Below are 23,002 nucleotides of genomic sequence, written 5' to 3' on the forward strand. Positions count from 1 at the left end.
ACCTCACACTGTATATATTATAATATAACCTCACACTATATTTAATGTAATATAACATAACACTGTATATAATATAACCTCACACTGTATATATTATAATATAACCTCACACTGTATATATTATAATAGAACCTCACAAAGATCTGTCCCACCTGACATTGATGTTCATCACTCGGTCAAAGTCCTCCAGGGACGTGTTCTCCATGGTACCCATAGCCAAAATCCCACCGCTGTTCACCAAAACGTCCAGCCGGCCAAAGTGGGTGACTGTCTGCTCCACCACCCTGCGGACCACTGATTCATCCGTCAGGTCTCCGGGTACCAGCAGGGGCTGCGGGGAGGGGGACAAAGACGAGGTAACTAGACATTCGCACACCATTCAGTTCCCTTCCCTAAAGCTCTCTTCATGCTACACGTGTGTGACGGAACACAAGTGCTTTTACTGCGCAGGTGCGGAGTAGCAAAAATACCCTTACCAGGTACACCATACCAAAATTATCCAACCGGAGTACCGGGGCGTAGAGGCTGCACGTTACAGCCCAACACACTAAATAAACCTGTGTAAAAAGAACACCCCTGATGTGTGTACCAAGGGGGCAGCTCAACTTCCCATTCACAAGATCTGTGGGTGAAGGTGTGATGGGAGGAGGTGTGATAAGTGCAGGCGAAGGTGTGATGGGAGGAGGAGTGATGGGTGCAGGCGACTGTGTGATGGGAGGAGGAGTGATGGGTGCAGGCGAAGGTGTGATGGTTGCAGGCGAAGGTGTGATGGTTGCAGGCAAAGGTGTGATGGTTGCAGGCAAAGGTGTGATGGGTGCAGGCAAAGGTGTGATGGGTGCAGGCAAAGGTGTGATGGGAGGAGGAGTGATGGGTGCAGGCGAAGGTGTTATGGGTGCAGCCGAAGGTGTGATGGGTGTAAGTTCTGGGGGCCCCGTGCACACTGGTCGCACATTAGGAAGGATGAGGCCAGGAACCTTTTGGTCAGGGAGCTCCTGGCAGGCCAGTGCAGTCTCACGCAGCTTTTCCTCGTTCCTCCCGTTTAGAGCCAGTCGGGCTCCCAGGCGGGCGAAGAGCTGTGCAGTCCCAGCACCAATCCCAGAGCTGGCTCCGGTCACCAGGCAGACTTTATCGCGCAGGCTCACGACCTGAAACATATAGAAACAGAGCTTTTTACAATCACCCACCTAAGGCTTTATGATAGTATACACTGTGCTGTGCGCTCACGCAGTGCAGTGTATACCCCTGGTGGGGGTGGAACGCGCAGGCTGAGCCCGGTGGGGGTGGAACGCGCAGGCTGTGCCTGGTGGGGGTGGAGGGGGCTCCGCTCGCTCACACCTGGTCTCGGCTCTCCTGCTCGGCCGCTGCAGCCATTTTCAGCACGAACTTTTTTTTTTTTTAACTTTATTAACAGCCATTCCCAGTCACTGAGCTGTTAACTCCTTGTCTGCCAGCAGGGGGTGCTGTATACTCTCTGTATATATATATATATATATATATAGATATATATAGATATATATATTGGGATGTCCTGTAACGGCTACATTAAGGGTTTAGCAATCTGTACACGCAGGAAACATGCAATTAACTCTTTGCGGCTCGGATTGTGGATTCCGTGGCCGGCTCACGCAGCCCCGCACTTAAGGCTGACTGACAGACTCCGCTTCAACCTGAAACACGCTGGAAAATGTACACGTCACGGTCACGCTACACCGGAATCAGCCCCTTCTCACTTAACTCCATGTATACTGGTCAAAAGTCCTGGGACAGTCCTGATATTAAGACATTGGTCTATAACCGGCATTGTTCCGTGTTCGGCCGAGTTATTACAATGAAATGTCGGGTTGCAGCACATAATCTCGGGGGCCCCATGACAGCTGGGCTGAGGGGCCCCTCAGTGTATGCCTTGAATCATGTTATTGATCGTGTGAAATTAGCGCTATGTTCACCGGCCATCGGCACACGCACCGGCCATCCACACACACATACCGGCCATCGGCACACACACCGGCCATCCACACACACCGGCCATCCGCACGCACACCTACCATCGGCACGCACCGCCCATCGGCACACACACACACACCAGCCATCGGCACACACCGGCCATCGGCACACACCGGCCATCGACACACACATACCGGCCATCGGCCCGCACCGGCCATCCGCACACACACCGGCCGTCGGCACACACCGGCCATTGACACACACACATACCGGCCATCGGCACGCACCGCCCATCGGCACACACACACCGGCCATCGGCACACGCACCGACCATCGGCACACGCACCAGCCATCCGTACACACTGGCCATTGGCACACACCGGCCATCGGCACACGCACCGTCCATCGGCACACACCGGCCATCGGCACACACACACACCGGCCATCGGCACGCACCGGCCATCGGCACACACACACCGGCCATTGGTACACACCGGCCATCGACACACACATACCAGCCACTCTGATATGATGGTGGAAGCCACAAACAGTCAAAAAGTAGCGGGTAACGGAATAAGGGTTTTAGGGGGCTTTTAGTTTAGCTTCATTTACATGTAAAACATTAACACTTTTTTAAATAATCTGCCCCGTTACGGGCAAACATACAGAGAGGAAGCACACGGAATGCCCCTGGCTGAGATGGAACGGAAGTGGTAGATAAGTGGAACAGCCTCCCAGCAGAGGTGGTAGAGGTTTCTGGTTTCTTTGTTAAGATGAAAAAGGAGAGAAAATGTCGCTTTTGTCTCTCAGTTTAGTAAATTATCTGCCCCCTCCCATGCAATAACCAAACACTTCCCCGTGTAAAAGTAACAGCCGGTGTGCGCGGCACAGCAGTCTCCCGCTGGCATTTATTCAGTAGAAAGAAAAAAGGGTTGTTATTTAATAAAGTTCAGAAAGTTTAATGTCAGTCGGCTGATTTCTGAGAAACGCTCGGCAACCCAACCACAGATATAAAACCCTTTCACTTTCATTCTGACTCCACGGTGTACGTTACGCTAACTGCCCCAGCAGCAGGAGCGGGGAGGCAGAAACACAGCTATCCGGGGTAAAGAGTCAGAGTGCGGAGGTAATAGTGCATGTGGGAAAAGAAAGGGGGGAGAGCAAGGGGGCAACAGGAGAGTGAGAGGGGCACAAGAGGAAAAGACAGGAAGGAGGGCATGGAGGGGAGAGTAGGAGAGGAGCCGGGAGGGGAGAGAAGCAGAAGACATGGGGAGAGTAAAGAGTGAGTGGAAGGAGGGAAGGAAGTGTGATGAGAGAGAGAAATGCTCCAGAACTGAGACAGAGTAACCCTTCCTGGGATGTAACGCTTGTGTCCCACTCATGGGGTAACTTGCAGTTGGGGCGGTAAAGAACCCTGGGCTGGGGCACTAAATGGCCAGATTTCCACCCAGGGTGGACCAGAAGCCTCGCCTAGCGGTCATTCAACACTCTGTGCTGCCCTTCCGTAGGGGAGATGCCACGGGGCATGTGTGTGCCAAAATCCCCACCCTCCTAAGGTTTGGATCAGGGGGTATGAGGGTAATTTGGGGCCCCCGAGACCCCAAGGTTTGTTGATCCTTTTCCTTGTGTCCGCCCTGCAGGTCTAGAAGCGAGAAAAGAGACCCCTCTAGGTTACCGAGTGAGCCCTGGATTCCTCAGCAGAAGAAGACGTCCAGATCGGTGAAACCATGGAGGGTAGACTTCATCACCTTATTAAAGGTCAGCGCGTCGGGAGCCGACCGGGGGCAGGATTATTGCCCTGGGATCTGAGGGAGCTTGCTGGGGGGGCATCAGACGGGGGTTTACAGGAAAGGTTTGGTGATTTAAGAAAAACATATATATACATAGAACGGATTTCGGCCTCTTTAACCTCAAAAAACAACCAAACAGCAATTTATAAAAAAACTGATAAAATAAAATGATTGAACGTTTCCTTCTTATATAAATGGCAGCATTACTGACAAAGAAATGTAAATTCCTTTTTTTTCTCGCACTTGGTAAAGATTTTATTTTAAAATCTATTTTCATTATAATTTCAGCCAACATCGTACTCGTACAGCTCGGATTTGTAAGTATCCTTCTGATTCGTAGAACGTGGTCCCAGTTGTAGTTTTTGCCCCATAATATAATGTTTTCCGCCATTTGTTCTCACTCTGTTAACTAAGCCCCAATCTACTAGACAAACACTTCGACTGCTTATCATACTGCCTGTGGGGAACAATAGAATGGCTCAGTCTTAATCACCCAGCTGGACTCTCTGACTAATGAAAGTCTATGGAGGAACAGACTTCATTAGCATCGCCATAAAGCATCAGCTCAGTGTGGTGTTTGAGGCGGGAAAGTCACCCAAAATATCACATGACTGACAGCGACGGCGGCTCCAGGTCTGCAGATAAAGGGAGTTTATTGGGCAAAATGAGATAAAATTAGCTTTTTTTTTAAAAAAAAGACAAAAAACAAAAAACTAAAACTGCGCCCTTTCCTCACACAGATCGTTTCATTCATCATCCAAATATCATGGGCCTTTTATATGAATCCTGACATCTCTTTTCTGTTATGCGTAAGTAAAAGTCTCTTTTCTTCAGGAACACAGAAATTAGAGAAATTTTAGAGTCTCCTTATTTTTTTACTTTTTTTGTAATGCAAAAAATTAAAAATAGAAAAAGTTACAAACTCTTTTTTATCGCCAGATCTTCCTGGCGCTCACAACAAACCTCAAAGGAGTTTTCCTGATTTCGTTCGTGGTTTCCCCTGTCAGTGATGTAAGTAGGAACTGTTTTCTATTGTAATACTCTATTTTTTATTGAATTGTTTTTATAATAATCTGATAACTTGTCTTTATCACCCCGATAATTTCTTTAACTATTTAGAATTGAAACAAATATTATTTGCTGCAAAATGTTTAAAAAAACAACTTAATTAAGGCAAATAAATATATAATAATTGGAAATAAAGGAAAAAATGGTACAAAAAAGAAAAGTAAGGGGTACTTTGGGAAACAGTATGAAGGGTAGGGGGTACTTTAGGTAACAGTAAGGATGGTAGGGGGTACGTTGGGTAACAGTAAGGATAGTAGGGGGTAGGTTGGGTAACAGTATGGAGGGTAGGGGGTATGTTGGGTAACAGTATGGATGGTAGGGGGTATGTTGGGTAACAGTATGGATGGTAGGGGGTACGTTGGGTAACAGTATGAAGGGTAGGGGGTACTTTAGGTAACAGTAAGGATGGTAGGGGGTACGTTGGGTAACAGTATGAAGGGTAGGGGGTACTTTAGGTAACAGTAAGGATGGTAGGGGGTACGTTGGGTAACAGTAAGGATAGTAGGGGGTAGGTTGGGTAACAGTATGGAGGGTAGGAGGTATGTTGGGTAACAGTATGGATGGTAGGGGGTACGTTGGGTAACAGTATGGATGGAAGGGGGTACATTGGGTAACAGTATGGAGGGTAGGGGGTACGTTGGGTAACAGTATGGAAGGTAGGGGGTGCGTTGGGTAACAGTATGGAGGGTAGGGGGTATGTTGGGTAACAGTATGGATGGTAGGGGAATGTTGGGTAACAGTATGGAGGGTAGGGGGTATGTTGGGTAACAGTATGGAGGGTAGGGGTATGTTGGGTAACAGTATGGATGGTAGGGGGTATGTTGGGTAACAGCATGGATGGAAGGGGGTACATTGGGTAACTGTCAGGAACCAATTTTTCGCTGCCTGAACCATGGCTTTTTTATACCTGTCGCGTTTACATCTGCGACCACTAGTGGCCACCCTCTGCCCTCTGGAGCACTCAGAACTCAGGTGTGCCTTGTTACCTGGGTTGAGCCCTAGTCTACATCCAGCTGGGCCTTGTTACCTGGATGACCCTGCCTTTATGAACCTGCCCTGCCCTTCAGTCAGGGCCTTTGTATTGAAGTCTATGGACCTTCCTGCTGTGGCTCTGCACCTGTACTGTTCCTGGTTCCCTGCTTTGTGTCCTTCCAAACGGGCTGTGTGCCTTTTGTACCCCTCCAAGCGGGCTGTGTGCCTTTCGTACCCTTCCAAGCGGGCTGTGTGCCTTTTGTACCCCTCCAAGCGGGCTGTGTGCCTTTCGTACCCTTCCAAGCGGGCTGTGTGCCTTTCGTACCCTTCCAAGCGGGCTCTCTGTCTGTCGTGCCCTTCCAAGCGGGCTCTCTGTCTGTCGTGCCCTTCCAAGCGGGCTCTCTGTCTGTCGCGCCCTTCCAAGTGGGCTCCCTGCCAAAAGACTTATTACCTGTATTTTATTTTGCCAGACGTCCGGTTACTTGCTTAGACTATATTACCCTTATTTGCTGGTCCTGTTATATACATGAAATACACTGCATTACCTGGATTTCTGTTTGTGGTGTCTTTGTTTGCATAATCATGCACCGTGGGTTACATACTGAACCCCAAGTATCCCCTGCGCATGGGCTCCTACCTGACCTGATCACCCGAGTCCTGACAGTAACAGTATGGAGGGTAGGGGGTATGTTGGGTAACAGTATGGAGGGTAGGGGGTACTTCAGGTAAGAGGGTTGTATTGCGTAACGTGACGTTGTTTTGTTTCAGTGCGTTTCCTGCATTCACTTTCTCGTTGTTTCCGGACTGATTGGGGTAGAAACGTCCATTATTGCTTTTAATCTCGAAACATCGTATTTCTACACGGTAAGTGCCGGAAAATGGAGAGCTGCCCCCCGATATAAAGTTACGCTCTCTGACTTCCCCTCCCCGGCAGATGCCGGCTGCCACGCCAGCCACAGAGGCAGGAAACCCTCTCCTTTCCGAGGAGCCTCCCTGCAGCCCTCTGTGGCTTTAGGCCTCCAGTTTTTTTCACAGCCCCCTCTTCTGTTTTTGCATTTTAGGGGGTCCTCACGTTCACCTCCAGTGTGACAGGAGCTGCTATGGTTATAAGCAGAACATATGAGAGTAACTATGTAAGTAACATTGTAAAACTCACCACAGCCTTTACCCCGACCAGCAAGTCAGCGATCATGGGGGGTACAAGCACCAGTATATAGGGTTTAGGCAAGTAGAGTGGTCCAGCCTCCCTGATCTATCACTGACCCCCTCATCAGGGACTTGGCCCCTGCACCCGCTACACAGCACTGGGCCTTTCTGGGTGTTGGGACCCAGTGGCTTCTTTCTGCCCATTAGGGTCGAGTGGCGTCTTTCTGAACTTTGGGATTTCACGTCCCCATTGCAAGCGTGGACCAGGGCAGTGGAAGGAGCATGGGGCTGGTGGTCAGAGGAGGATTGGGTCTACCAGCACCGAGTCCCCCATGTAGACCCCACTGCTGTCTGGGCAGAGATCTGCAAAGTATCAATTTATGATGGTCTGAAATAAGGGAAGCTGAGCACTTGCAAGGACACTATTTAGGGCAGCTGAGTATAAAGAATGGCCCAGGCCACCATGTTCCGGTATCCCTCTTGGAGGTGGTAAGAGGCCTTCTGGGCACCAGGGTCATTTAGACACATCTTAGACTGATCCCAGGATGTCCTAATCCTTTTCAGCAAACAAAGAAGGCGACCAACGTAATCGGCATATTCTCCAGGTCGGCAGATGAAGAATTCCAATGGCTGGTTAATCACCTGAGAAACGTTGGATCCATCTCTCCATTTTACATCAGTAACAATAACTACATGGACTTCAAGAGAGCCGTCTCCAAGTGCTCGTTCGGCATACTGTACCACTCAAAGACCAGAGGGAGACTGAACATCACAGACGTGACCGATTCGCTCTACGACAAGGAGTTGAAATATTTGTCAGAGGTTCTTGGTAAGAAAAGTACCGGCCGCCTCTGATCCTTCGGCCAGAATTATCTGAAACTCTTTCAAATGAACTGTAACTCTGGTCATTGAGGAAGTTGACCGGCTGCCCCGGTATGCAAATGAACTGCAATCTATTAAGATGTTAACGTCACATGGTAGGTAGATCATCCGTCGCATCACTTGTATGCCTGGTGATCCGACGTCCAGTTTACCATCTACCTCACGAGTGAGCCCCCGTCTCCAACATGCGTGGCTGTACTCTCTGTGATGTCTGTGTCCCCCCCGCAGGTAAAGAGAAGGTCCTGGTGGTGGTCGATGATCTGGATGACACCGGTGCTCAAAACAAGGCCAGGATCCAGCAGTCTCAGCCCAGCATTCAGACGTTGGCCAAAGACCTTTTCCTTTTCTCAACAGCAGATAAGCACAGAGCCGGTCTGACGGACAAAGTGGGGCCCCTCATATCGCTCATTAAATCGGGTACGCGTAAAATACCCCTCCTGTCACAACATGGAGAAGGCTTCTTTGCTTCTTTATAGCCCAAAAAAATCCCATTACTACCACCAATAAAAACACTTAAAGTATAAAAATCTAAATAGATTCTGTAACGATCTATAAATTGTTTGCCTTTAAAGTTTGAGGATTTGTGTCTTTTAAAATATTTGAAGGATATTAAGGATGGAAATGGGTGTTTTTTAAAACATTTTTATGTGTTTTTTTTAAAGTTTGTTTTATTTAAGCTCCTCGAGCATCATGTACATGTATTAACACGGACAATACATTTAATAAGATGCACCTGATTTGGGGAAATTGCTGAAATATAACAAAAATCATGGAATTCAAAGTTTTTTTTTACTCTTGGTAATTAGCATAATAGTCATAAAATATACGTTTGTTTGTTTTTCTAGGTAGCGGCTCCTGGTTCCCAGCAGGCAGCGTAAGTTTAAATACTGCAATTGACTAGAAATTTCAATAAAGACATGTCCTTGTTGGCCATTAGCTGAGCGCGCCATGTACTCGGTGAGGGCGCGCGCCATGTACTCGGTGAGGGCGCGCGCCATGTACTCGGTGAGGGCGCGCGCCATGTACTCGGTGAGGGCGCGCGCCATGTACTCGGTGAGGGCGCGCGCCATGTACTCGGTGAGGGCGCGCGCCATGTACTCGGTGAGGGCGCGCGCCATGTACTCGGTGAGGGCGCGCGCCATGTACTCGGTGAGGGCGCGCGCCATGTACTCGGTGAGGGCGCGCGCCATGTACTCGGTGAGGGCGCGCGCCATGTACTCGGTGTATAGATATTACATGGAGGGGTATGGAAAGGGACATGGATAATGACATTGAGGGGTATAGGGAGGAGTATAGATAATTACATGGAGGGTATGGATAATGACATGGATGGGTATGGGTACAGAGAATAGCATGGAGGGGTACGGGAAGGGACATTGTTAAGGACATGAAGAGGCAAAGATAACAATAAAGATGACAAAGCGTAAGAAAATACTCGGACTAATGTGTAAGGAAAATGAAATTTCGGATTTGGTAGAAGCCACGCAGGGTACGGTGAATAAAAGCAAAAGGTACTGAGAATGAGTAGAAGAGCAAGGATAGCGAAGGGGGAGAGGGGTAAGGATAATGGCGGAAAGGAGGTCCAGATACTATTCTTCATAAATTTATATTATGAAAACGGAGCGAAAGAGAGGGAGAGAGAGAGGAGCGAAGACAGAGAGGAGCCAAGAGAGAGAGAGAGAGAGAGAAAGAGGAGCGAAGAGAGAGAGGGAGAGAGAGGAGCGAAAAGAGGGAGATACCTTTAAAAAACCCTTAAGGACAAAGGGGCGGTCCCCCTGAAAACAATGCATTTTGGGCCTGTACATGTACGGCTTTGCCATTAAGGGGTTAATACGTATAAACTGCATGTTGTGATCTGCTGAAAACATGAATGCGGATGATCTGCCTGTAGAGACAGACGTCGGGTTAATGGGTTCTGCGATCCTGGAGTCTGTATAGGTAAATAAGACGCTGTCTCTCCGTCCTGCAGGTCTCCGTCATCCTGCTGATCTCAGAATGGCTTTATTTTCTCTTCTATTTTCCCGGCTCGGATGAGATTTACACGGTGAGTTCATACAACAAGCACACGAAACGCCAGCGTCCTTAATCACGGTTATCTCCAGAGCGGGTCGGCCGAAGGTCCAAGCACCAGATCGCCTCCCGTCGACATCGTAGTGAATATTACGTATCAGGGGCATTTCCGATCTCATTTTCCCCGATTACATGTTCAATGAGAGAATTTCTGGAACAGAGGACGGTCTTATTTTCCCCTCTCTCACCCCAAATTATTGTCAGATAGTCTTCAGTCCCTCATCACACGGTGGAGGACAAGCTCCTAGCCCCGATCAGGATTAATGTTACACGCGGGTCCTCATTCCTGTAGCTGGGTCTGAAAATGAATTCCATTGATAAACCCAAAACTCATAGAATAAAATAAATTATTTATATTTATTATTATTACCAATTCCTCTCTTTTTTCCTATAGATGTTTCTGATCATTCTGTCCAATGTCAACGGATCGATGCTTCTTTTACGTTCCGTGGTTAGCCTTCCTACTGTGAGTATCTGCCACCTCCAGCAGTCACCCCAAATCTAAAGCCCCATCACCATCCCCCACCATGTTCCTACGCCTGTCATAGTAGGGGGAGGGTGGGTTAGGGACGGTCCACCGGTGCCGGGCAGAAGAGAGCGGAGAACCTGGTCACTTCGGTGGCACCGACCTCCCTTTTGTGGCCACTGACTCCGCTCAGATGGTCAGGGGGTGGTCCGACAACCTTCTGCCCCGGAAATTTGTTTAAAAGCCCACCACTGGATTATGGAATCACGGTTATTGCCCCAGTCCTAATTTTATTTGGCTTTAAATTGAAAGGTGTTTGAAGATCGTGTTTTATTACGAGGCATGTGGTATTTGTGGCTGTCGGTATTCCACGTGTCGCTTGTTTTGAGGGAAACCCTTTTTCTTGTTTCTCTGTTTGACGGCCAGTCAAAATATGACCTTCCCGTGTTTGTGAAACACTCCACAAGGCAGAAACTCTCCGCCCAGCAGAGGTGGGAGCTGAAGGTAGGTCGGCATCTTGGAACCCGTGGGAGGACGGAGAGAGGGATCGGAAACCAATGACGACGGAGAGGATCGTGGAGAAAGAAACCATTTCCTTTGAGAATTCCGTACACCTCAGTATTCAGAAATGGCTTCGTTACATCAAGCCCCAAAAAACAGAAAAATGGAGTCCGTTTGACCAAAATGCTTTTTTTCCCCCCCAGGGACTGTTTTCTGTCAATCTGGTGATTGTTGCTTTGGTTGTGGCGGTGATCGAATTATACGTCATATATGGAATCCTGGAGCTCACCGTGATCCATGACGTAAGTACCCGGCGTGCCACCTGCCAGTAAGAGTCCTTCACTCTGTTCCGACTCCAATAATCGCCTTTATTCCCCCAAATCCCCAGGTCATCCTGTCGGTTATCTCAGCTTGGAAAGCGCTCTTTATCATAATGCCAAAATAGTGCGGAAAAACCTTTAGATGTAAGTAAAAAAAAACAAAAAACAAAAAAAACCTTTTGGTCAGACGCCGATCGCTGATATTCTTTGGAATTTCTTTAGATTGGAAAAAGTCAAATTTAATATGAAATCAATTCTCCCCAAAAATATTTTAAAAAGCTATTTTAATAAAAACTATAATTTTAATATAAACTTCAGCTCCTTAATTGGGTTATTTTATATAAACTTCTGGCTGAATTTTTTTTTTTTTTTATAATTTGGGCAGCAGAAATTGTGGATAGAATCTGACTTTTTTTTTTTTTTTATAGCGGTTTAACAAATAATAAAGATGCCAAAAAACGAACCTTTCCCTGAGGCTGAAACCGCCTGCATTACGAGGCTAATTTACTAAAATCGGAATTACCCGAGCGCCGGCGGAACGACTCGGAACGATTGAGCCGACCTGGAGTGCCCTTTGGCTTTTCCAAACATTGGCAGCAGGCGCCATTACTGCCCCCTGAACACTTTAAACATTAAGCCGGTCTCCGAGCCGCCGGTCTGACCGCGAACGACCTGACCCTGACCCTCGGACACATCTCCAAACGAAGAGAAACGTACGAAATGAGTGGGGAATGCCACGAATGGGCGTCTTTTCATTCACTCGCCTGAGCGATGCGTACATTAAAACTCATGCGCTCTGTGACAGTAATTATTGTGTTTGCTGTAATGACTGGAAATAAAGCGAAGGGGGTCTCGTTATTTCATCGTTTCTTTTTTTAAGGGGTGTCTGGTTGAGATAGATTGGGAAAGTTGTCTGAGGTGTTGTCACCACGCAAAGGGTTAAGTTGGGGTGTTTTTTGCCCCCAGTAAGGGTCACCAGATACGGGCCGCATTAGTTAACTCTTGGGAAGGCAATGTCTCTGCTTCCGATGCGCGGTTTAATTCTATTCCCGATTACTCTCCTGCGGTAACAATCAGAACAATAAGAGATTACAATGGAGAGACTGCCAGCTGCTGTGGTATATGTGAGTGCGGGTGTATGATTACGGGTGTATATGATTACGGGTGTATATGATTACGGGTGTATATGATTACGGGTGTATATGAGTATATCAGTGTATATGAGTATATCAGTGTATATGAGCGCGGGAGTATATGAGTGTATGATTACGGGTGTATATGAGTATATGAGTGCGGGTGTATACGAGTGCGGGTGTATATGAGTATATCAGTGTATATGAGTGCGGGTGTTTATGAGTATATCAGTGTATATGAGTATATGATTATGGGTGTATATGAGTGCGGGTGTATATGATTACGGGTGTATATGAGTATATCAGTGTATATGAGTATATGAGTGCGGGTGTATATGAGTACATCAGTGTATATGAGTATATCAGTGTATATGAGTATATGAGTACGGGTGTATATGAGTATATCAGTGTATATGAGCGCGGGAGTATATGAGTGTATGATTACGGGTGTATATGAGTATATGAGTGCGGGTGTATACGAGTGCGGGTGTATATGAGTATATCAGTGTATATGAGTACGGGTGTATATGAGTGCGGGTGTATACGAGTATATCAGTGTATATGAGTGCGGGTGTTTATGAGTATATCAGTGTATATGAGTATATGATTATGGGTGTATATGAGTGCGGGTGTATATGAGTATATCAGTGTATATGAGTACGGGTGAATATGAGTATATCAGTGTATATGAGTATATGAGTACGGGTGTATATGAGTATATCAGTGTATATGAGTATATGATTACGGGTGTATATGATTACGGGTGTATATGAGTGCGGGTGTATATGAGTATATCAGTGTATATGAGCGCGGGAGTATATGAGTGTATGATTACGGGTGTATATGAGTGCGGGTGTATACGAGTATATCAGTGTATATGAGTACGGGTGTATACGAGTGCGGGTGTATACGAGTATATCAGTGTATATGAGTGCGGGTGTTTATGAGTATATCAGTGTATATGAGTGCGGGTGTTTATGAGTATATCAGTGTATATGAGTGCGGGTGTTTATGAGTATATCAGTGTATATGAGTGCGGGTGTTTATGAGTATATCAGTGTATATGAGTATATGAGTACGGGTGAATATGAGTATATGAGTATGGGTGTATATGAGTATATCAGTGTATATGAGTATATGACTACAGGTGTATATGATTACGGGTGTGATTACGGGTGTGATTACGGGTGTGGGAGGGGGGCCACAACCCGCCGGCAGACAGCCCCCCACTCACTGGCAGACGGAGCCCCCCACCAGCAGACAGCCTCCCCTCCCCCACCAGCAGACAGCCTCCCTCCCTCAGCTCCTCACTTTCACTTTCATTCTGACCGGGCTGATCGGACGAGGCGAGGCGGCAGAGGAGACAGAGGGAGAGTCACCTACTACGTGGACTGTATGTACCCCTGCAGTAGCTCGGGGGAGCGGGGGGCATTATGTATGGGGTGGCAGTATTTATGGGGTGGGGGCATTATGTATGGGGTGGCAGTATGTATGGGGTGGCAGTATGTATGGGGTGGGGGCCTTCACCAAAACGTGGCCTTAAGTCTTTAGTCCAGTTGATCCCTTTTATTGGCCAAGAGCGATAACACGAGCTTTCAGAGGAAGAAGAGACCTCAGAGGTCTCCCAATGGATTGTAAAAGCCTCTCTCCTGTGCAAGAATGTCTTAACACGTGTAACTGCAGGATGTACTGCCACACAGAGCGCTATACACATGAGCATAAAGTATTAGATACAGATCGAGCGCTATACACAAGAGCATAAACTACTACACACATAGATCGTTATACAGACACAAACATAAACATGAAAAGTAGTATACCCTGTTACTAAACAGTGCTAAACACTGACAGAGTACTATACCCAGGAATATAGAGCGCTAAACACATGATGTCCTGTAATATTAATAAGCGGACTGCAGACCCCAAGTAGTTCAAATGGGGCACTTTTAGGGGGTGTGGTTAGAGGTGTGTCCAGGGAGGGGCATTTGAATAGAAGAAGGGTTTATTTCCCCGTTTAATTTATAAAGCCGTTTCCTGCTGTTTCCATACACATTATCGGGGCTTTTAGGGCCGTAGAACCCTGCGATCCCCTCATACCCAGCAAACATTCTCACCTCCTAGAACAGAGGGGCATCAGGGGAGGAGAGAGGGGGATTGGGGGAGGGAAGAGGGGGATCAGGGGAGGGAAGAAAGTCTTGGGGCCCAAATAGGGACTGTGTCTCCGGAAGAGGGGCGCTCGGGAGGTGTGCGGCCGTGATGTTCTGTAACCTTCTGATTATAGAGAGTGCCGCGGGATGGCCCTGACGGTCGGGATATTCTCCCGGTCGGCGGCGGAGGAATACACCTGGCTGCTCGTCCTGCTCGGGGGAAGATTCAACGTCTTTGCGTTCTACATTTCCAACACCAATCAGAAGGCGTTCCGAGAATCCGCCGGCCAATGCCAGGTGGCGATCCTGTACCATTCCAAGACTCGAGGACGAATCAACATCGTGGACGTGACGGACTCCATATACGACAAGGAACTGGCCCACCTGTCCGCCACGCTCGGTAAGGGCATCTTCTGCAGCCCCTGCGCAGACGCTCGCCGTGTTGCCCCCATTGGGTTCTCCTGTGGGGTAACTATAAGGTCACCCGGGGTAACCGTCTTTATATTTGATTGTGAAGAAGCTTCCGGACTCTTCGTGTCCCGCAGGGAAGGACGGCGTCATTGTGGTTGTGGACGACGTGGATGACAGCAGCGTTCCCGCCAGGGACAGCATCCTCCAGAATCAGCCCAGCATCAACAGACTGGCGGCCGGCGCCTTCCTGTTCACCGCCGCAGACAAACACAACGGGCCGGTACTGGAGAGGAAAGCGGAGGCGATAATAAAGATAATCAGCGCCGGTAAATTCATGGAAACCACGGCAACGGGATCGTTCGTTACATATCGGGATGGAAATAGTCTGCAGGATCAGAAACGGCGCAGGAGAAAAGTTACAAGAGAGCAGAATCTAACACGAGAGGGTCAGAGACTGAGATGGAACGGAAGGGAGCTTTACTTTACTGAGAGGGTGGTAGATAAGTGGAGCAACCTCCCAGCAGAAGCGGTAGAGGGTAATACAGTGAGGGGATTAAACATGCATGGGATAGACATACGGCTCCTGAATCTAAGACGAGACCAACGACTGATTAAGGTTTGAGTCTTTACAGCAGGAGAAACGGGCGACTAGACGGGGGCCGGAGGGGGCCGATCTGCTGGAGGGTTCTTTGTTTCCTCCTTAATTAATTAACCAGTTCACGTCCCTTTAGTTGCATTGAATCTTTCCCTTGCTGGTGGTTCTCGGCGATCTGCCGCTGCGACTTGCCCTCCATATGTGGCCCCGGGGGGGGGGGATTTAGAGTTTTGTGGAATGAGTTTGAATGAATGAAATCCTCGGTTTTGTTGAAATGGAATCTGACGATTCGTTTTCTTTTTTTTCACAGCTGATAAAAGCATTTTCTCCCTGGTGAGTATTTTGTGAATGAAAACGTTTTTTATTTCTGCCGTCAGGAAAGATTAGAGTCGCTGCCGTAAATTAACTCCTCGTGTGACTCTCGTAGGCTGCACGGCCACAGTGTCAGTGGGGCGAAGGAATTCTTAGTGGGGTAAAGGAGGGCAGAAATTTTGAAATGTAGCATTAAAATCATTTAACAATCGATCCCCTTCCTCATCTCTGTAACGATTGGGGCCCCGGCAATGGCTCCTAATGATGAGATCATAGCAGGTATTAAAAGGGACTTCAAGTGATGACATCATAACCTGTGTATTTTTATTTCTTTAGCGCTCGTAGATGTACTTGGTGCTTGACTGCTTAAACCAAGACCACAGGGCCAAATATGGCACACAAAAAAAAAACCCCATCCCACCCAAAAATTACACAACACAACAATTGTGGGTAAGGGCGTTGCCACAGCTTTATTAACGTCATGAACCAGCACATCATAACCATACATAACATAACCATCCTGCCAGCTGTCGTGTTACCGACAGGCAGATAACCCAACACTTTACCAAGAGTTCTCGTTCTGGGTACCGTCAGCCTCCACAGAACTCGTCTCCCCAAGCCTTCTCCATCCACTGGATATTCCACATAAAAGGTGCTGGCCGAGACTTCCCGCTGTGACTAAAAGAGAATAAAAGAAACCAACACCGGCACAGGAAAAAATACAGAACACATAGATAAGAGGGGAGGGCGGGAGGGAAGCTCGTACAGAGTGTCAGGAATGACTGAAACCCTGCTCCGGTAAGCCCACCCTTATACACCAAAGAACATTATAGCAACAATGTTGCTACCCACACCTGTGACCGGACCATGAACTACTGACCCCCGATCAAAGGGCCAGCAGTCATGTTCCCCCTTCCTAACCGTCCAGGGGGGCCCCTTTCCATTTAAGTAAATAAGTGCGGTTATATAAGAAGCACAGCGGTCTTCGATATTACGATCAGGGTGCGATGGTTTGAATACATTAGGAGAGGAGGTCCCTGTGCCAAAGAGCTTACAGTCTAAAGCCTTCTTGACCTGGGCAGTTACAACCCGAGTAAATCAGATACAAGTTCATAAAAAAAAACTGTGGAAACGGTCAAAAGAAAGCGAAACACCCCCCCCCCAACAATATATTGAGTTCTCGCCTATTTCTTGGTTCCATATTTACGTCTCCTTCCTGATGTTCATCCCGGCGAGGATCCTGCGGACGTCGGGGTAAGAAGCAGAACGCCTGCCCTGGTATCTACAGAACATACGTCAGATATTCATACAGGCCCACCGTAGGGTTCTAGAAGTGTAACACTGAGCAGGAACGTTTCCGTGGTGTCTGCTCCATATCTAGAACCCGATTGCCCCTATAGCCCCCATGGTTACCGCCACCACGTCAATGATGTGTCTGATAGGAAGTGAACACACAGTCCGGGGCCAGCAGTGGGGTCTTTGCCCGGATAAACAGACACCGCACTGAGGGGCAACAAACGATTATCATCCAAAACAATGCCCCGACCGCCCTCGCTGGGTTCTGGGGTAGTTATGCTGCCTATTTAGGAGTCTAGCTACTAAATGACGGTGCCAGAACCCCCACAGAGGAGCGCATTGGCCTCTGGGATGTTACCCCGGCGTTTACTGTTATTGGCCCCTATTTATCCTCTTACTTCTCGCTAAATTCCCCTCATATGAAGAAAAAAATCTGCTCCTCTTTCCTAAAGTTTTCTTGAGTTCATTCAGATTACGGAGAAAAGAATTATCTGCGTTTCAGGTTCCCGGGCGGAGGTCCCCGAAGCTTCTGTCAATGAATCTCTTCACTTGGGTTCTCTTTTTCTACAATCCAGACAGAAAACACGTGAGTATAAAACCACCTCGGCAGAGACGCCGCTTTCCACCCAACACCGGTACAAAACCGATAGCGTCACATACACGTAACGCCTGGGGGGCTCCTAACATTTCTCCCGGACTAGCAAAGGGGCAACTAAAAAAAATAAAAATACGTAGAAAAAGGCAAAGATAACCAAAGGTTGGTAAGTAAGAGCTCTAAACATTAGAGAAGCCGCCGATACGTCGTCCAGCTAACGGCTCCTCTCCTTTCTTCCGCCTCCAGGCCTCCATCGCCCTTTTCTGGACTTTTCTTTCCGTCAGGAACTTTTTTTACGGCGACTCGAAGGCCCTCATTCCTTTCGTAAGTACCGATTTAAAAAATCCTTGCAGAGTAAATGTCGGATGTTCTAGAACATTCAAGAAAACCATCCGAGATCCAGAGCTTTGTGTGTCGGCGCTTCGGAATATATATATAAAATCTCTATATATAATAATATATATATAATATATAAAGAGCGGATGGAGTCTGTAAAACGCGCGCGCGGATTAACACAACGTACGGACTCGGCTAACAGCTAACGCTTCTTTTTTTTTCTTCTTTCAGGTGAATCCCAAGCGGAACGATCAGGTTCTAAACTTCTCATATTTGTCTTCCGCTGGACTCCTAATTTTCTCGCTATACCTAAAAAATCCAGCTTGCTTCTCAACCTGGAGCCGTCGCCTCAATCTCAATTCTGCTTAATTATAACAAATATATCCAAACTTTTTAAAATTGCGTGAGTTATTTTATATTTAAATTCAAGAGATGCCAAACAATTTACGTAGACATCTTCTTTTTACTTTCTATGAGGAGGGGTGGATAAGTGGAGCAGCCTCCCAGCAGAGGTGGTAGAGGGTAATACAGTGAGGGGATTAAACATGCATGGGATAGACATACGGCTCCTGAATCGAAGACGCCGCGCCGATCCGTCTGTGGTCGTGATTTTTGTGTCTGTTTTCACACATTATATTTTGGTTATGTACCTGGGGGGGGGTGAATGTGATCGCTCTGGAGAGTTATACATCACACATGCTGCGGGGCTTTGTCTGGCAGAAACATAAAAGAAACGATAACGTGCGCCCTGACAGAGCCCCGCGACGCTTTCTGAACGCTTCGATATCATCTGAGCGAGGAAATGATCTCCGAGTCCTCGACACGACGGCCGTATTATTACACAAACCAATACCATGAATATTATATGAATAGAATATATAACATGTAAATATAACATAAATAATACGCTGACCTGAAGTATGATAAGGAGTCGGTGTTACAGGGTCACCGTACCCAAGGCTGGGTACCCCTGTTTGAGGGCTGAGGAATCACCAGTCAGTCCCTCATACGGATCGCACTCAGCTATCCACGGATCATCCAGACCACCATTCGTAGTAAACCAAGAAGAACTCTCTTTATTACAAACACACAGAACTTTATACAATCTCAATGCAATGTGTACCGAACCCAACCCCCACTCCCATCAGCCACATCCCATCACAAATCCCATCAGTATACAGGGGATGTATCAGGTGAGGGGATTACGGAATACAATGGGTTCCCCCACCTGTGTTATCCCCCCTGTAGTGCGGGTGCCGTCTGGGCAGACAGGGCTGTGTTGGCTGATTAAGAGCCCCAGCCAGATTATAGGATCGTCTCCTTGAAGGCTGGAGCTGAAGCCACATCAGTCTCTGGGCTGGTCACACAATAATACACAATATAATATATTACCGGGTCACGGTATACGGAACCGGACACAAAAGCGCTCCGTGACCCGGCTAAACTTCATATGACACATGAGCCAGCTAGCCTGGCCCTGTCACAGATCTCCCCCTTGACCAACGGTCCGGCAGACCAGGCAGATCCACACGGGTCTGCTGCAGGCTGTCCGAGTAGACAAAGTTCAAAAGGTGCAGGCCTTAGTTCATGGCCCCCTTTGTCAGAAGCATCCAGAGAAGGTGGGCCAGGGCCCTGGTCGCCCAAAAGGATAGTCAGTAGTCCTCTGTGAATTGGAGGACGGTCCCAGCTCAGCCGGGGGCACATGGTTATCCCTCTCACCGGGGTAACAGGGGCACGTGGAGACTCTTGCTCCCTAGTCTTGGGAACTGAGTCTGGGGCAGCTGCCAGGCCAGGGCGGTTGCATGGAAGGAAAGCCCTGCTGATCGGGCCAGGGGCACTCGGGGAACAAGGAAAACACGTAGAGGTAGTAAGAGGGGCCTCTACCGGGACACTGGAGTGACCTAGGGGACACTCTGGGACAGGAACGGGTGCCCTTACGAGGTTATTGGGTGAGCTAAGCAGCTCTGCGGGGTACTCAGGGGACCCAGGGGAATACTCTGGGGCAGGGACAGGTGCCAATACTGGACCACCGGGAGGGTTAAGCAGACCCTCGATCTTTCTCTCTGGGACAGGTGCCTCTGCCTGGGCACGGGGAGAGTCAGAGGAACACTCTGGGACAGTGACCTGGGCTTCTAGGAGGACACGTGGGGAACCAGGGATCACTTCGGAGAACACAGGGATAGGAACCAGGGCCTGCGCCAGGCTACTGAGAGGACCCAGGGAACTCGGCAGCCCCTCTGGCGCCCTCGCTAGGTCGGGGAACGGTGCCTCTACCGGGTCACCGGGGACTTCATAGGGAACCTCTGGGGCAGTGACCCGGGCTTCTCCCAGGACACTCGGGAAATCAGGGGGACAATCTGGGGCCCTGGCTTCTACGGGCATAGATAAGGGTTTGGTGAGGGGAATTGTGCCACTTACTCGGGAGGTGGGGACAGTCATCTCTTCTGCCGGGGTAGAGCAGCCAGGGTTGTTGGTGAGGACTTGGGTCGGAGCTTTTGGCTTCCTCCTCCGCTTCTTTTTGCTGGCGAGGACCTCGGTTCTTCTCGCCAGGGCAGGGTCCGAGGAGTAGGTGAAGAGGACCTCGGTCCCACTCCCGCAAGTTGTAGTACCATGCTCCCAGTCTCCTTGTAACTCCTGAAGCACCACTCTCCGCAGCAATTCTTTATAGTCCCTCTCGAGCTGCCATTCCTCTTGGACCAGGCAATCCATAACAGCCTCCAGTTCGGGGGGAATAGCATAAACCAGGACTTCTGCACGGTTGTCCCAGATTGTATCCCTGCGGTACTGGCAGGGGCTTCCGAAGGACGAGTCAAATTGGAAGGCATCATATATCAGTCCTGGGTCGACGGGGCTATACAGCATCAGAGGGTCGCTGTGGTCTTCACCTGCTAACTGCTGGGAGAATCCCTGGTAGCGGCTCTGGAGGTCGAGCTCTGCATATATGAGACCCCTCAATTCGTCTTCCCACTCCGGCAACGGGTTCTCCCCCAGGAGTGGAACTCTTATATCCCACATTGTCCAGTACTGTGCCCAGTACGTTTCAAAGTGGGGATGGGAGAAATCATCCCTCCAGTCTGCAGGCGCAGACTCTAACTGCCATTGCTGGTGTTCCAGCTCACACACCTCGGCTGTAACCCGGTCTGTCTCATCCTCTGGTTCTCGGAAGGGTTGGATATCCTGGTATGATATTTTGGTGTTCTGTTCCCCTAGTCTGGGAGATACAGACCCACTCTGGCTCAGTTCCTGGTGACACATTTTAATCACCGCCGTCACTTGCTCCGATGTAGCCCCTCCTGGGTACAGGGATAGGTGCCATAGAATGTTCTTTTGTAGAGCACTCAGTCCGAGGCTCTCCTCTGGGGCATCCTGGTGCCGGTCCATCTCTCTGCAGTCCGCAATCAGAGTAGCCTTTCCTTTGCTACAAACCTCCAGGAGCTCTCTTGGTGTCTCTCGTCTGCAGTCCCAGTTGGTGGTTTGGATTTCACCCAAGTCGTGGGATTCTTCCCACCGCTGCCAACCAATGTTACAGGGTCACCGTACCCAAGGCTGGGTACCCCTGTTTGAGGGCTGAGGAATCACCAGTCAGTCCCTCATACGGATCGCACTCAGCTATCCACGGATCATCCAGACCACCATTCGTAGCAAACCAAGAAGAACTCTCTTTATTACAAACACACAGAAGTTATATACAATCTCAATGCAATGTGTACCGAACCCAACCCCCAATCCCATCAGCCACATCCCATCACAAATCCCATTAGTATACAGGGGATGTATCAGGTGAGGGGATTACAGAATACAATGGGTTCCCCCACCTGTGTTATTCCCCCCTGTAGTGCGGGTGCCGTCTGGGCAGACAGGGCTGTGTTGGCTGATTAAGAGCCCCAGCCAGATTATAGGATCGTCTCTTTGAAGGCTGGAGCTGAAGCCACATCAGTCTCTGGGCTGGTCACACAATAATACACAATATAATATATCACCGGGTCACGGTATACGGAACCGGACACAAAAGCGCTCCGTGACCCGGCTAAACTTCATATGACACATGAGCCAGCTAGCCTGGCCCTGTCACAGTCGGGATGTTTGGGTGATTAAGACCGAGCCGTTCTATCGTCCCCCACAGGCAGTATGATAAGGAGTCGGGGGGTTTAGTAGATTGGGGATCAGATAACAGAGCGAGAATTAGTGATGTCCGGATCATGAACGAATCGTTCATTTGATCCGATTCTTTTTAGTGATCCGGATGAATCGGTTCACTAGACTGAACGATTCATTTGTAGCGGTTCAGTCTGTGAATCATTCAGATGTAACCTGATCCTAGAGCTGTGAGTCATCTGCAGAGAACTCAGACACAGACTCTGGGGTCAGGTTGCAGCTCATTCATTCACACAGGAACGATGACTCATAGAGTCAGAGAGTCGTTCAAAGATTCGAATGATCTGAAGACTCGAATGATTCAATGATTCAAATGATTCAAATGATTCGAATCTTACAGAGATTCCAATCATTCAGAGAATATTACTGATACCATACTTTTATAAATAAATACATTAATAATGTTCACACTGCCCCCAGGATTTAGATTCCGCTAAGTTTGCCCCCCTTTACCTATAACTGCACCTACAGTTAACTTTATTAAATTAATTAAATTAACCCTCAGTCATCAGCATAAAATTAACCCTTATACCCCCTCAACCCCCCAAATGATTATAACGGCGCAGGAATAAAAATGAAGAAGGCAATCCGCCGACCTTTATCGGCATTTATTAAAATCACATCCATATCTACGGGAGATTTCAGGATATCTGAAAGATAAATTTACATCAAAATGCACCTTGAAAGAAGTAATCAGTGGATTTTCAAGAGTGCGGTTTTTGTTTGGCACGTAGGACAACATTTTTTAACAATACCAATAAGGTTACGAACTTTAACCCCTTTAGGACCGGCCTTTAGGTACCACGTCTTCACTTGAAGACACGGTACCCCCTTTAAATTTCTCAGTTCCGTGTCACCGATCC

The sequence above is a fragment of the Sceloporus occidentalis genome, unplaced genomic scaffold (assembly GCF_023333645.1).
Source record: "Sceloporus occidentalis isolate IW3139 unplaced genomic scaffold, rSceOcc1.0.p SCAF_76, whole genome shotgun sequence".
NCBI lineage: Eukaryota > Metazoa > Chordata > Lepidosauria > Squamata > Phrynosomatidae > Sceloporus > Sceloporus occidentalis.